Source organism: Pollachius pollachius (assembly GCF_949987615.1).
Source record: "Pollachius pollachius genome assembly, chromosome: 9".
In the NCBI taxonomy this organism is placed as follows: domain Eukaryota; kingdom Metazoa; phylum Chordata; class Actinopteri; order Gadiformes; family Gadidae; genus Pollachius; species Pollachius pollachius.
This window is the reverse complement of record NC_136942.1, coordinates 1243988-1247044: the sequence shown is the minus strand read 5'-3', so window position 1 is coordinate 1247044 and position 3057 is coordinate 1243988.

The window sequence follows — 3057 nt, the reverse complement described above, 5'->3', positions numbered from 1 at the left end:
GGTGGAGGGGCCGGTGTGGAGTAGAAACCTGGCAGTAGGAGCTTGAGAAGGGGACTGGATGGGTCTGGAGAGTGAGTGGAGAGAGGCCGGAGGGGGCACAATGGGCACAGATCTATCTCCCCCCCCAACGCCCCCCCGACTTCTGAACAAACAACAGCTACCATAACGCCGTGGACATCGGTCAGCTCTCTCTCCACACACACACCCTCTGCATGGACGAAAGACTAGATCACACACACACACAGACACACACACACACACACACACACACACACACACACACACACACACACACACACACAGGGCTGACTCTGTGCTTCGGATCCATGCAGGCTTCTTGAGACAGATGACTCTCTGATGTGTAAGCTGCACTTTTCGGTGTGCTGCTGAACCACGAAGATCAGCAGGGACGGAGGATGGTGTTTGTGTGACTTGTTCCAAGTTTAATTTAAAACATTTAATCACCACCTGTTATCCAAACGTGCGTGTTGAATCCAGGACACCACACGGAGCAGATGTCCCGATGTCCTAAATAAACCCCAAAAAGTTTCAAGAAAAATGTAGAGCAGGCATAGGTCGGAATGAAAATGGTCTCCCTGTTTAGAGGATTGGCTGCAGGAAAGGGCGAAGAATGAACAAGTTAGGATAGGATTTCTATTGATGTCCTCAATGGAGGAGGAGGAGGAGGACTGGAGCACTCTGGAGTAGGGAGCCCTGAATACCTCCAGCATGTCTGGGATCAGAACATTCACACCACCCCTCTCTCTGTCTCTCCGTCTCTCTGTCTCTGTTTCTCTCTCTGTCTCTCTCGCTGTCTCTCCGTCTCTCACTGTCTCTGTTTCTCTCTCTGTCTCTCTCTCTGTCTCTCCGTCTCTCTCTCTCTGTCTCTCGCTCTGTCTCTCCGTCTCTCTCTCTCTGTCTCTCCCTGTCTATCTGTCTCTCTGTCTCTGTTTCTCTCTCTGTCTCTCTCCCTGTCTATCTGTCTCTCACTGTCTCTTTCTCTCCGTCTCTCTCTCTCTCTGTCTCTCTCCCTGTCTATCTGTCTCTCTTGCTGTCTCTTTTTCTCCATCTCTCTCTCTCTCTCTGTATCTGTCTCTGTCTGTCTGTCTCTCTCTCTCTCTCTCTCTCTCTCTCTCTCTCTCTCTATGTCTCTCTCTCTCTTTTGATTAAATAGAGTAAAGATGATGATGAACGGAGCAGGTTTTTAAATTTTTATTTATCCCTGCGACACAATCCGCTTATGATACACTTATTAAACAAAAGTGTATGACACAAATTCACAGAGATGCACACAGTGAACTGTGTAAATCTAAATTCAGTGAGGATCTTCTGCTGTGAAAGAGGCGTTAAGGCCCCCCCCCCCCTTCTCAGTGAGGAACAGGCTGAGCGAGCCCTGCTCCAGGTGCATTGGTATGACAGCGGCTCAGCCCCCGACACAGGGGAAGGGTTATGGATAACAGAAGCGTGGGCTAACATCCTCAAGTGGGCCATTCAGCCCTAATTCATCTCCAACAATAGCTCTGTCTGGCCCCGGTCCAAGGCAGATTGGGTTACACAAGCTTTTTTCGCGAAAAAATAATGGAACGAAGAGTCAATGCTGCCCCTTCCCAGCTCACAAAAGGGGCCTGTCTGTTTGAGTTGCTAATCCAGTCGTTTTGGGAAGTCTATGGCGTGGCACTTGTTCCCTCTGAACCCTCTCTCCGCCGCCCCCTCCCCTCACCGGACCTGCCCCCGACGCCCATTTGGTGACCGGCATCACCATAACTGGGAGGCCTCTCTCCAGCCAGCGTAGGATTAGTTCTGCTCCCCTGCCACTGGCGCTGGCGGATGGCTCTTTATCCGCTCTGATAGGAGGGCCGCGCGCTGAGCGGCGTATACCGCTGGCCGCCGCGGCTGTCATTATCATTCACCGCAAGACGGGAGCCCCTCTCTCCCACAGAGGGCCGCCTCTTCAGACTGGGAGTGACATCACATTTGGGATGGTTTCAAGGAAGAAAACACCGGGCACGCCCCCTTCTGACTATGATGGATGTGTTCATAAATTGCCAATTAACCATCTTGTTTGGGCTCGTTAAGGGGTGGTGTCGCGCCGAAGAGGTGAGCTAAACTGGGCTGTTTCATGGTTCTCAATGGCGTCAGTACGACAATAAAGCACAGGATGAATGGTCCCGTCTTGGGATGCGAGAGAATGTGCGAACGCTGGGAAGGCTCATATGAATGCTGCCCTCTATCGCAGGCTGACAGACGACCTGCCAGTGTGTGTGTGTGTGTGTGTGTGTGTGTGTGTGTGTGTGTGTATGTGTGTGCCACTTAAAATCATTGGGCTGGACAGTGACATTGAGTCGCAGGGAGGCTGTCTCTCGCATGGCGTGATTCACCCTCAGTGTACGGGTGGTGGTGTGACTGCACATGAAGGTGTTATCTTTCACCCGTTCCTGTTCAGCTGCTGGTTAGTAGTCGGCTGCTCATCGAATCAGGAACACGCATGTAGACATTATGGGCCCTGTTTGACCGTTCTCGTGGGATGTAAAAAAAATAACTAAATGATTGAAAGAAACAATAAATACACTTATAACGTGCTACGTGATCAATCAAAAAATGTTTGGCTATAATAATATAATAATGCATATTGGCTCACAAATACTTTAGCATTTTGAGTTGAAATGGCAAAAGTGATTATAACTAAAATGAGAACGGAAAAGGGGATGGAGAAAATAAGGACAAGGACAATATGTTTTTTTATATATTTATTAAAAAAATATTATTTGATTGAATTAAAGAAGCTGGATTCTGAAAACTCTCCAAAGGGCAAACTAATGAATCCAATCACATAAAAGAGCTCAATCACATAAAAGAATGAATCCAATCATGCGACAGAACATTTGGTAATGGAGCTCATTTAGACCCATTGATTAAAATTGAAACCCAAGCGTGACTAACGTGTCGCCAAACTTAATGTCATCATTTTTTCAATTAGCCTTTTATTGCAGCAACCTTAAAAATCAGTAAATAATGAACTTCCCACAGTCCTTCATTTAAGTCTTTAACTATCTTCCC